This window comes from Pipistrellus hanaki, assembly GCF_964339955.1.
Source record: "Pipistrellus hanaki genome assembly, chromosome: 3".
Taxonomy (NCBI): Eukaryota; Metazoa; Chordata; class Mammalia; order Chiroptera; family Vespertilionidae; genus Pipistrellus; species Pipistrellus hanaki.
In genome coordinates this window covers 165,706,382-165,718,401 of record NC_140505.1, presented here as the reverse complement: position 1 = coordinate 165,718,401, position 12,020 = coordinate 165,706,382, and the positions used below count along the sequence as shown (strand labels likewise).

Here is a 12,020-nt window from a genome sequence, read left to right as displayed (position 1 = left end):
AATTTATAGCTCAAAAATAATGGCACACTGGAAAAAATACAAATTAAAAGCAGAATATTGACAGAATTCCTTCTTTCTGAGCTTCAGATTTAAGCCCTCTTAACCTGCAGCTTTCTTCAATTCCAGGTGATCTTAGACCAGCCAGATTCCCCACCTAGACCTGCCCCTCTGCAGTAGGCCTCCTGGGATCTCTGGGCCCAATGTCAACCCCTTAGACAGCAAGTGGACTTCAAGGTAATAACCACAGTGATCTCAGTCATTATCTTCATGTTTTAAAGGGCACAGAAAGGATGCCCAGGAAGATAGGGCAGAAGATAGAGAGAGAAGCATGGAAGTGGCAAGGGGGAAAGCCAGCCTGGCTTGGGGGAGAGATTTCTAGATTCCAATAAAGATCAGAGCTTTAGCACTGGATGAATAAAATGACATTTAACTTGAAAATCACACAGGTTTCCCAGTCGTGACTGCATAAAAATAAAAAAGGAGAAGAAAAGAAAAAACCTTATGCCATTCAACATCCTATGTTCTTATAGACATCCACCCCCACTGCCTCCAAAAAACCCAAAACCTGTTTGATGGGGAAGGAAAAGAAATAACATGGGATATTGCCCCCTTTGTAATAAGCCTGTCTCCCCAGACCAGCATTATTTCAACGTCATGTTACCTTTTCTTTAAAAAAAAAAAAAAAAATCCACTTGAGGGACCTGAAGAGAGATAAACAAAGAATCCCTTACCCCAGGTGAGAATAAAATACAATAGGAGGTGCCTTACCTTGGTTTGTAGAAGCCAAACCTCTAGACGATCGGATTAAGGGAGTGAGCATGTTGGGAATGTCCAAGCTCCTCTTCTCGCTTGCATATCCACATAAGAAAGATGAAGGATAAATGAAAGGAAGGTAATTTGAAATCCAATTTATCGTGAATTTTGTTTGAATCTTGTGTCTTGAAGAGATGCAAATTCAAAGGGGGAAAAAAAAGATTGAATTCAAAGGTAAGTCAGTGGATGGAGAGCAGCTCACGATGCAGAATCCAGAGTAATTATTCCCTTTGCATGTGAGGTTGGTGGCTGGACTATTTTTTTTTTTAATGATTCCTCTGGCAATTACGGGTTTTTGATTTTTGGAGCGTTAGTGGAGGAGGCTGTGTGTAGAGAAGCTGGGAGCCAGCTCTGTCCCTCCTCGGAGCATGGTCATTCCCAAAGCGTCCCCTTCCTAAGGGGGAAAAAGAGGCTGTTAGAGGGTTTTATTCCAGTATCTCCCGGAGGGTGAGAAAAATGCATTCTGAAAAAGATATCAATTCGTTTTCAGGAAAACGGGGTTGGAAACCCCGCATTTCCCACAGAGTGCACACGAGAGGAATTGAAAACAGCTGGCACCGGTCTATAAATAATTCAGAAAAGGTCTGGCTATACCATTCCTGGGACAGGCATGGATGAGAGGTGGGAAAGCCAGGCTGAATGGAAGCGGAGAGAGGGCGGGAGGGAGGAAGCGCAGGAGGGAAGTGGGAAGGAAGAAGGCAGCGAGGGAGAAGCGGTACCACATAGCAACGCACACGCACACACGCGCAGGAGCACCATCCCCACTTAACTCGCCAGCGAGTGCGGCCCCCAGCCCCATCTGCATTGCTGCTGACACGTCTGCCTCGCTCTGCCCATCGCTTCCAGCAGCAGTGTCTCCTCCCACCCCGGGCTGGTGCTGTATGGGTTCTGCTTGTGCATGGGGTGCACACTGGGCATTTCTTGGAAGGGGCACACTGACACGCGCGCACACACGCACACACACACACACACACACGCCCCCGGCCGCGCACGCGCCCCCGCGCGCTCGCTCACTCACCCCCGCGCACACTCACGCCGCCGCCGCGCCGATGTGCAGCACGCGGGGCTTCACCTGCAACGTGTCGATTGTACTGATGGTCGCGGCGCGAGGCTCCGGCCCGGGGCACTGATGCCCAGTCTCTCTGCTCAGTGAAGGGTTTACCCCCTCCCCCAGCCCCCCAAAAAAGACCAGAGAGAGCCCTACCCTTTCATCCTAAAAAAAAAAAAAAAAAAAGAAATATTTTTTAAAAATATATTTTTTAAGCCACGTCCAAATTAGCTGGATTGTAGAGCATTACCTAATGACCAGGTTGGTTATCGGTTCCACTGCTTCGACCCTTTATCTTCCCGACACCCCAAACCCCCAAATTGAGACAAGAGACTCCACGGCGAATGCTTACATACCGGCTCTGAGCGCCTCAGCGATTGCAGAGTCTCCGGAGAGGGGTGGCTGCTGGCGGAGGGTGGAGGGTTTTCCTTGCCTGCCAGGCAGGATTAAAAATCCCTCTGGAGGGTTTTGAAGTTCATGACTCTTCTTTGCACAGCAGACGAAAATGCATTCGGACGCCAGCACTTCGGGTTGGGGTGATCAGAAATCACCCTGGCGAGCACTTGCGATAGAGCAAAGCCTTGAGATTTCCTAGAGGTGAAGAGACAGAAGGAAGCGGTTTTGAAAGGGGGTGGGGGACCTTCCTTTCCAAAAAAAAAAAAAAAGGGGGGGGGGGGTAGAGAGGCAGGATCAGAGATCCCAGTTGGTGAGGATTGGAGCCGGGGGAGGGGACGCGGGCGGGGGCAGGCTGTGCAAGTCAAGAGCACGGCAGCGGGAGAGGAAAGGGAGGAAGGAGGAGGGGAGAGTAAGAAAAATGGGTATTAATCACCGGGATGGTGGGGAGGGCGCGAGATCACAGGTCGCCTGGTCTGGGTTTGGGTCTCGCACTCAAAAACGTGTCCCCTTCCCACCCCCCACCTCCATCACCACACACACACACACACACACACACACACACACACACACGCCCCTACCTACCTCTCACACACTGGCTCTGGTGGGAAGAGAAACCCATGAAGCCATGGAAGATGTTTCTGCTCCCAGAGTGTGTGTGTGCACCCGTGTCCTCATTCTCCACACCCCCCACCCCACCCCACCCCCAAACCCCTGCACCCCCTTACTCCTATTGCTAAGACTCTGGCAGTAGCAGCTTCCCCACCTCAGGTGCTGGGGGAAATGGGGTAGGAAGGGGGAAGAAGGCTTAACCCGAGGCCGTGGCGCCTCCTGCTGGCCGCAGTGGGTACAGCAATGAGGAAGCCTGCTAAGGGGTGGTGGGGGACAAGTCTGCCACTGGGCTGCCCAGAGCATAGCAAAGGCGGAGCTGCAGTCTAAAATTTAAGACTCGCTTTATGTTCCATAAATCTGTCTACATACATCCAGTGTGCTGGACGCAGTTTAAAGCCAGGTTCTTGCCTTCAAGGAGCTTAAGACCTATTTTGAGTACATGAGGGTGAAGCTTAAAACAAGAGAAACAAAGCAAGGCAGATGTAATTAAGAGTTACACTGTATGGCACAGATCATAAGTGTGCTTTGCCTCTTGCCAGTGAAGGTTTGAGGAGCTAGGAATTTTTTATTAAAGTAGATTCTGTTATTTAAAGAACCTGAAAAGATGAGACAGATGAATAATCCCTAAATAAAACTAGATTTCGTGACATTTACAACCCCACCCTCTTGTAAAAGGCAAACATCCATTAATTTCTCTCCCTCTTAAGCTGTTTTCTATTTTAATAGCACTTACCACCACCTGTAGTATTGTTTATTTTCTACATTAATATCATTGTGCATACATCATTTTTATGTTGCTGTATTGTCTCTTCAAAGATCCAGAATATTACAGGGGTGGAGCCTTTTCAGATGGGTTACATCGTGAGCTTTTCATCAACATACCTGAGAAGCAGCCATTTAGACACACAGGTAACAATCATGTGTGAAGTTACCTTGGCACTTCGGTCACCTGGGATATATAGATGTGTATGCAGTCTTGACAGCAATCACAATACATCTGAACTAATGCTTTCATGTTTTCTAGTTTTTGTTAGTCTTACTCTTTGAATGTTTAAGACACACACAGATACATAAGCATTACATAAACACACAAATATAGCTCTGGCTGGATAGCTCAGTTAGTTAGAGCATTGTCTGAATATGCCAAGGTTGTGGATTTGATCCTCCCATCCTAATCCCACATACAAAAAGCAACAAATGGATGTATAAATAAGTGGAACAATAAATTGATGTTTCTCTCACCACCACCACTCTCTCTTTTTCTCTCTCCCCTTCCTCTCTCTCTCTAAAACCAATAAAAATTAAAATTTAGCCTAGTAGGCATGGCTCAATGGTTGAGCATCACCCTGTAAACCAGGAGGTCACCGTTAGAGTGAACCTAAGAACCAGGGGGTCACTGTTAGATTCCTGGTATGGATGGGCACATGCTCGGGTTGAGAATTTCCAGTGTGGGACACACAGAAGGCAGACGATCAATGATTCTCTCTCATCATTCATGTTTCTATTTCTCTCTCTCCCTTCCTCTCTGAAATCAATAAAAATATATTCAATAATAGACATATAATCAATAAAAACACAAATACATATTCATCTGCAAATTATTCTCTCAGTAATGGTACTGCTATTGCTGTTCTTCCACCACTTTGGAGAACTGCAGAATCACCATAGAGTTGCTGTGCCCCTTGGTACAATATATAACAGCCAACCCAAGGCCCAGTCTGTACAGATTTCTAGTGATTCCAGGAATATAGGATGCAGAGAGCAAGGTCCCCAACACTTTTTCCTGAGTCTTCCAGGAATGCCTATTATCGTGGGAATAAAATCCAAATTCCCTCATGGGTTGACCTTTAATCACTTTTTAAATTAAGCTTTTAGCTCACACTTCCCTTCGTATTCCCAATTACCTTCACCAAAACTGGGCCCTTCTTAGCTGTTTTCTTTTGCTTACCTTCCTGGATCCAACAATTCTGTCCCAGCCTATTCACTTTTGTAGAGGGAAGAATGAACTCTCAGACCTCTCTCCCTAATTAAGTCCACACTCTCCTTTAGTTTTTAGCTCAGTCTCACTTTCCTTGAGGATATATTTTTAGTCAGCCATGACTGAATTGATTTCTCCAACAATTTTAATGATTTTTAAAGGAGGTATAGTACTCACCACTACCTCCTACCCCCTGTGTTTAGAAATCGTGATCAGTTATCATATGGGTGATGCTACTGGCATGTATGATCCAGGAACCAGAGATGCTACACATACACACCTGCATTATGAAGAGCTGGCCCAAAAGGAAAACAACACTTCCATAAGCAGTTTACTTTGACCCATATGAAACTACTGGTAGCCAATCATATAAAGTAACCATATTGGCCTATAATAAAAAGAAATTTTTATAAAATTAAACTTAAAATTGTATTCTTATGAATTTAAGATATATAAATAGACCTGCTACGTTATCTATGTATCAATATATATTTCTAGCAACTCAGACGTTCCAAGGTTGAAATTTGAAATTGGCCCTCACACAAAGGGCAAGTAGAGACCCAAGAAAGAAGGCAGCCACTCCACATTGGTAGGTGGCAGTGTGAATAAGCAAGGGAGCTTATAGACAAGGCTTGCCTTGGGCGGTTGCAAGACAAGTAGATCTCTACACCACCCACAGAATCTCAGGAGTTTATACAGAGGCCTTAACAGGGATCAGTCACACATACTGTCAGATGGTCTCAGCAATACTCTCTCAGAGCTGCATCCTTGAATCTGCTCCTAGAGAAGAAACACTGGGCAAAGGTGGACTCCAATGACAGGGAAGGGGTCCAGCTCCCTGGTCAACAGGTGGCCACGTCTTTTCAATGACCTCCTCCAAAGCAGACACAATTCCAGGCACTCTAAGGAGGCTCAGTAAATGTTAAGGGGGTTTGTTTGTTTGTTTGGTTGGTTGGTTGGTTTGGTTTGTTTGTTTTTGTTTTTTAAGGTTTTAAAATGACTATTAGACACCACTTTCCCAAGCAGTCTTGCTGATTCTGGAAGAGCTCATTCTCGGGACAATGCAGCTTATAAGCGGAAAGTGGTAACTTTTCTCCATGGGATCCATTGCCCGCTGTTCATTCTCACCTTGCTTCTCAGGCTTCTGAAACTCACTTGCACTTCTCATGAACAACTTTTGCCTCCAAAGACCACAAACGTTACAATAAGACTATTTTCAAGGATCACTCAGATTCATGAAATCAGAAACACCATTTCTCAATATTGCAAATGTTTTCTAACTCCTAATCTGTCGGCACAGGAAGCAACATTCTAACAAGATTGATGATGGATTGTATTTCTCACCATTATTTATCAGCAGCTCCGCTTACCCAGGCTGCTGATGACACTATGGAAGTATTAGCTATCTCATTGACCAAAGAGAGGCTCCCAGGAGAAGCAAACGCTCCTGACAATGGCCCAATCTGCAGTCTGCAGTTGCAAAGTCCATGTCTTAACCTGTAAGAAAATAATAAAATATATATATATATATATACTATCTAATAAACAGGGAATATGCTAATTGACCATCACACAGTCACAGATGGCAGTACCCACAGCCAATAAGGAGGGAATATGCTAATTGACTGCAGTGCCCTCAAAGATGGTGGCACCCAGTCCCCTCAGCTCCCAAGGTGCAGGCAAGCTTCAGATGGTGGCTGCCCAGCTGCCCAGGGCTGCCTGAGACTCATGTAACCAGGGCTAGCCGAAGCTTGTGCTACTGGCAGTGGCAACAACAGAGGTATGATGGAAGCATAGCCTTCCCCTATTTTCTGGGTCACCTTCCACTCCTGAGGGCTCCTGGACTATGAGAGGGGGCAGGCTGGGCTGAGGGACCCTCTCTCCAGTGCATGAATTTTCATGCACTGGGCCTCTAGTATATATATTTTCCAGCGTATAAGACGAGTTTTGAAACGAAAAAAAAGTCAACGAAAATCGGGGGTCGTCTTATACACCGAGTATATCCCAAAAAACGTCTCGATATGCCACTAAACGAATTTTCCAACTCGATCCCGCACCAATCACTGCAAGGCTGCTCGGACTGCCTCTCTAACTCAGCCAATCCAAGCAGGCTTTTGATGCATGCAAATTATACATGTTCTGTACCTGAAGCTACACTGTGTTCTAGTAAAAAGCCTGCTCAGATTGGCCAGAGTCAGAGAGGCGGTCTATTATAACCTTTGAACCTTTGCTTGTTGTGATTGGCTCACCGTGGTACATACAGTTGCAGCACAGGAACGTTCTGTGTAGTCAAAGCTGCTGTATCAGGACACATACAGTGAGTTAAAAGGTACCATAATAGAACATTCTATGTGTAGCTGAAGCTACAGTACTGTATAACCCCGGCCTAAAAGATTAGTGGGTGTACAACAAATGGCTGGTAGAAAAGAACCCATCATGGCTCCAGCAAGAAGAAGGAAATTTGAAGCCAGTTTCAAACTGAAAGTTGTAAACTTCGCCAAGGAACACAACTGTGCTGCGGCAAGACAATATGGAGTAACAGAAAAGATGGTCCGAGACTGGAAAGCAAATGAAGATGCATTAAAGAGTATGCCAAGGAGTAAGTGTGCATTAAGAAGAGGCACCCCTTATTGGCCAGAACTCAAAAAGCATGTAGCAGACATGGTTCTTGAGCATCGTCAAAATGGTTATGTAGTGACACAAAACAAAATACATATGTTTGCACTTCAGTGGGCCAAATCTAACCCAGATAACAGCAAAGGATTTAAGGCCACTGTATCCTGGAGTACTAGGTTCTTGGAAAGGCACAATCTGGTACTGAGGCAAAAGACCAAAATTGCACAAAAATTACCTGCAGATCTTGATGGCAAAGTAAGTCTTTTCCATCAATATGTAATACAACAGTGCAAGAAACATGGCTATGCATTAAGTCAGATCGGAAATATGGATGAAACTCCTATGAATTTCGATATGGTTGGAAATAAAACTGTTAATCTAAAAGGTGCAAAAATAGTATTAATTAAAACAACAGGACATGAGAAGTCCAGTTTTACAGTGGTACTAGCATGTACAGCTGATGGTGCCAAACTAAGACCAATGATTATTTTTAAAAGAAAAACAATGCCGAAAATCAAGTTCCCTATTGGAGTTTTTGTACATGTGAATGAAAAAGGATGGATGGATGAAGAAGGGGTAAAGCTATGGCTTGATAATGTATGAAGTAGGCGACCAGGAGGACTTCGTCAAGAACGTAGCCTACTGGTGTGGAATATGTTCAGGGCTCATTTAACTACCAGCACAAAGAACAGGCTGGCAAGAATAAACACAGATGCGGCAGTTATTCCTGGAGGATTGACATCATTGGTACAGCCAATGGATGTGTGCCTAAACAAGCCATTTAAAGATCGCATTAGAGAACAGTGGAATGAGTGGATGGTTAGCAGTGAAAAGTTATTCACAAAAGGAGGAAACATGCGTGCGCCACAATTGGATGTTTTGTGTAACTTTGTCATAAAAGCCTGGAATGATAGAAGAAACAGTAATCAGGTCTTTCAAGAAGTGTGGCATATCAAATTCTTTGGACGGTATGGAGGATGACTTCTTGTGGCAAGATGAAGGGGAAGCTGAAGCTGAAGCCACACCATCTGATTCGGAATTTGATCCATATGATGACTGATTTACACATGTACCACAAGAGGTAATTGATGAACTTATGATGTCAGAAGAACATGATGAGGATTCTGAAGGATTTTAAGTTCACAATGCTCCTCTGCCTAGAAAAACCTCTACCATCCCAGTCAGTCACAAACAAGCGTTTTCTGCAAGTTCTTCATGTAATTTTCTTTCCAGATGATGCCATCATTGTTAATGTTCTCTTTTGGATTTCTTGTTTCTCAGTCAAGTTCATGGCATTGCCATTTGTGAAAAGACCTTCCATTTATCGTATCAATGTACAGTATATTACGGTATGTTCAAAAAATGTCATTCATTAAAAATTTAATTAAAAAAAGAACTGGTGTTGCCTCGGAAGTGGGGGGGTAGTCTTATACAGCGAATATAGGCCTACACCTATGTTTTAACTGTAAAATTAAGGGGTCGTCTTATACGCCGGAAAATACGGTGTGTGTGTGTGTGTGTGTGTGTGTGTATTCACAAAATATTTCAGATCAAACACTGGTATAAAAGAATAGAGCCTGAAATTTACAGTTTGGGCCTCCCTTTAAGGAAAAAATTGGAAATTTGATGTGAACATGAATATTTACTTAAAACTAGAAAGAAATCACGACAATTTTAAGCCTTTGATACTTATAAATGCTACAAACTTTTAAAATTAAATCATAAGGCCAGGTGGCATGGCTCAGTGCTTGAGCATGAACATATGAACCAGGAGGTCAGAGTTCGATTCAGTCAGAGCATATGCCTGAGGTTGTAGGCTCAGTTGGTGGGGGGCATGCAGGAGGCAGCTGATCAATGATCTTCTCTCATTTCATCTCTCTCTCTCTCTCCCCCTTGCCTTCCTCTCTGAAATCAATAAAAATATACATTTTAAATTAAATAATAGAATTTTTTTGTTACTGGCTCTTCTGTAATACTTGTTTCCTATATTTTTTTACTTCATACTATTTGAGCAACTCTTCATATTAAGATTAAAAATATAATTGTCTAAATTGTCTATGGAAATAACAGGAAGAATCCAGTCTGTCTCTTACCATGATTGTTTGAAATTGTTTTTCATTTATGATCGTTTAGAAAAATGTCTTACTTATTGGTAGTAGTGAAATGTTCATTTTTTTAGAATTGTCAAATAAGGGAAAACCATTATCAAATTTCTCCTATATATAAGCCATAAGGTTTCAAGTAATTTATGTTTTCTTGTATAGTGACTAATCTTAAACATTCCTTTTATTGAGGACAGTCATTGGCCAGTTTGCCATGTTTTTATAAGTTTTACTTCATCAATGTCAGTATTTTGTCTCAAACCAGAAATTTAAATCTTTTCCCAATGTGTTCATATGATTTACTCCTCTTCATTATCTGAATTATCAAACAATCCAGAGCTCTATTCATTACTTCTACTCAAAATATCTATTTTCTTCTTAAAGAATAATAGTTTTGGTATAATTTGAAAAAAAATGTTGCGATTTGCCCCTGGATGTCAGATTGATTTCTGTTGATGTCAGTGTTACTCTTTTTCTCTTTTTATTTCGTATTCCATTAACTATTATATGAATCTCCTCTTGGTTCTTTAATACATAAATGTAGATAATAAAAGAAGGGACTCTTCAAAGATGTTTCAAGCAACAGTCTATAATGTCTCATTTTTTATGAAAAAGTCCCAAAATGTTTTTTGTTTTTTTTCCAAATTGCTCAGAATGTGGCCCAATCAAGCTTTATCAACTCTTTGAACAAACTTGTTTACACCTCTATGTTTGGGTATCTCCAGCCTATGAAAAATTTCAGAACCTTAATAATTTTTTGTTTTTATATCATATTATTCTTTTTATTTATTTTTCCATCACCATTTATCCCCCCTATACACTCCACCTACCTCCCTCCTCCACCCTTCAATCACCACACTGTTGTCAGAGTCCATGAGTTCTTTCTTTTTTCCTTTCTTTTTGACACAATCCCTCCACACACAACAACACCCCCCTCCTACCACCACCAGAGCTGTCTGCCTGCTCTCTATGAATCTGTTTCTATTTGGCTTGTTAGATCAGTTTGTTCAGAACCTGGATGTTACAAAGCTTTAGCAGCTCTCCAATGGGAAACGTTACACTTTGATTCTTTAAAGAACATTCTAAATTGTCATGTATTCTACCTATGAGACAAGTCTGAAAGGGAAAGGCATTACAAAATACAAAAGTGGTCAACAGGCTCAGGTAAGTTTGAGGCAGCTTGTACTCCAACTAGAATCAGGGGATGACCCACGGAGCACATTCCTGGGATACCTGATGTCACAGTGCTGGGTGAGCAGGCACACGGGGCAGGCGGAGTTTATTAGGAGCTTTCCCTTCCTTGGGTCGGCTGTGATAACTCCCCTGTACAGAAAGCTGATTGAAATACATAAATATGTCTCAGTAAACCCAAGATAAATTATTCCCAATTCAACTTCCATTTAGCTTCATCTCAAAAATGTTCACCACTACTCCAACAATGCCCAGTGTGAGGGGAAATCAGATAGAGAAAGATGGAGAGGAAAGAGACAGCAATCTTAAATGATGGCAATTAAAATATGCTACTTTTGCAGATTTTACTAAAACATTTGGACACATTATTAGGGCCTCTTTCACAGCCTTAGAAAGGGACCCCACATGAGGGGCTAGGAATCTGAAGATGCATTAGTGTCAAAATCATTCTTTCTCTGCTTTTTCTTCATGTAAAACAGGCTTCCTGGTTTCCAGAGAAAATATTTGAATGTTTTTATCTTTGAAAAAATAATTCATTAAAGGCTCAGTTGACAACATGCATATTAATGCCTTTTGCTGTATCCAATCCATCTTCTTTTGCTTGCAATTCCTGGAGTGTACAGGAAACACAGGCAGAGCATTCAATTTTAATAACTTTCACGAGCATGCTAAGACTCTACCATCATTACTCTTTTAAAAGAATCTCTATTTTGTTCTTATCATAATGACATTAATTATTCAACTTGGACAGCCTTTTTTCAAAGTTAAACCACCTCCATCCCCTTGTCTGAAGACCTGCCTATCCTCCAACAATGAAAAAGTCATCATTCCCCACTTCATCTTATTGGGCCTGTTTGTGTACATTGAACAATACACTTCTAGACATTTACATAGTGTACTCAGAGAATCATTACTTTAAGACTTCCCTAGATGCCCCCCCCTTTTTTATTTTTCAAAATTATACAGTGGGGATGGAAGGAGAGAGAGATAGATGAGAGGAGTAAGACTTTCAGAGGGAAGAATTATTGAATCTAGAAAGTAAGAGATGTAAGATGTGAGGTAATAGTAAGTGTTCTCTGTAACAGAGAAAGAGAAGAATTCTCATGATGTTATTTCTAGCATCACTCAACTCCTCTAAGAACACTCCCTGATTAGAAATAACGCCCTATGACGCACAGATAGAGTTGGTGCTGCTTTATTGGCTTGTTTTTTTCCTCCTCCAACACTGCAGAGATAGACAACACTGTACCTGACCCAACTGTTTTGT

General features: G+C 42.3%; 1 protein-coding gene across 2 annotated transcripts in view; it reads right to left on the bottom strand.

Moving 5' to 3' along the window:
- The window catches only part of GRIN2B (glutamate ionotropic receptor NMDA type subunit 2B), a 413,432-nt gene extending 410,511 nt beyond the window's left edge, over nt 1-2,921 (bottom strand). For both annotated transcript variants that reach the window (XM_084877899.1, XM_084877900.1), the window contains exons 1-3: nt 2,840-2,921; nt 2,214-2,452; nt 769-1,207 (exon numbers count right to left, since the gene is read on the bottom strand). The gene's annotated coding sequence lies outside the window, so the exon portion shown is untranslated. The remainder of the gene's footprint in view (nt 1-768; nt 1,208-2,213; nt 2,453-2,839) is intronic.
- Nucleotides 2,922-12,020: the final 9,099 nt, after the last annotated feature.